The following is a 769-nucleotide window of genomic DNA, read 5'->3' on the forward strand; positions in this document are numbered from 1 at the left end:
GGAAGAAGGAAAACAGTCTCTCAGCTGGGTCAGCCCTTCTACAACAGAAAACATTGCTGATTTATGCTCCCAAATGGGAAAGATCAACCCTTCCTACACAGGAGCTGCATTTACACAGAGCAAAATGCTCTCTGCTATCTCCAGACTACTTGGCTGTGGGTTAACACGGTACCTGGGCACAGCTGAATAATTCCAGGTAGACTCCATGATTAGAGGCTGGATCCCAGATTTCAGCTTCCCAAAGCTTTCCTATGGACTGAAAGGACAGCAGGCTGAAGGAGCTCCACTTTCACTCTGAGTACCTCCATTCAGTGTGATAGCAGTTGATCCCTCTGTATTTTGGGAAAGGTTTAATGCTGTCAGAGAAAACCACAAAGGGAGCAGAGGGCCGTATGGCCACACAGGTACCCACAGTTCTCATACACAGAGATCAATGTGTCCTTTTTTATTGAGCACTGGAATTAAAAAAGTAACAGCACTTGGTTGATAGGGAACTAATAATCAAAACTTGCCAGAAACTTGCACAAGGACTTTTGCTGACTTCAGTCACACCTTTGTGCACCTGCAGTTTCTGCCATTTTGCTTCACCAGCACTGGGGTAGATCCAGCACTGCCCTTCAGGTGAGAGTGGGTCTGGGATTTACTTCTAGTTCACCTCGAAGTGTTGGTTTCTATTAACACTAAAATACCCTGAGAGAAGGAGTTCCCCTCCACAGCCTGCCACCTTTCCTGTTGATTCCTGTCTTGTCCTAGCTAGTTCTTACTTTCC

This window comes from Cyrtonyx montezumae, unplaced genomic scaffold (assembly GCF_038088225.1).
Source record: "Cyrtonyx montezumae isolate F1298 unplaced genomic scaffold, pur_monq_1.0 scaffold_31, whole genome shotgun sequence".
Classification (NCBI taxonomy): domain Eukaryota; kingdom Metazoa; phylum Chordata; class Aves; order Galliformes; family Odontophoridae; genus Cyrtonyx; species Cyrtonyx montezumae.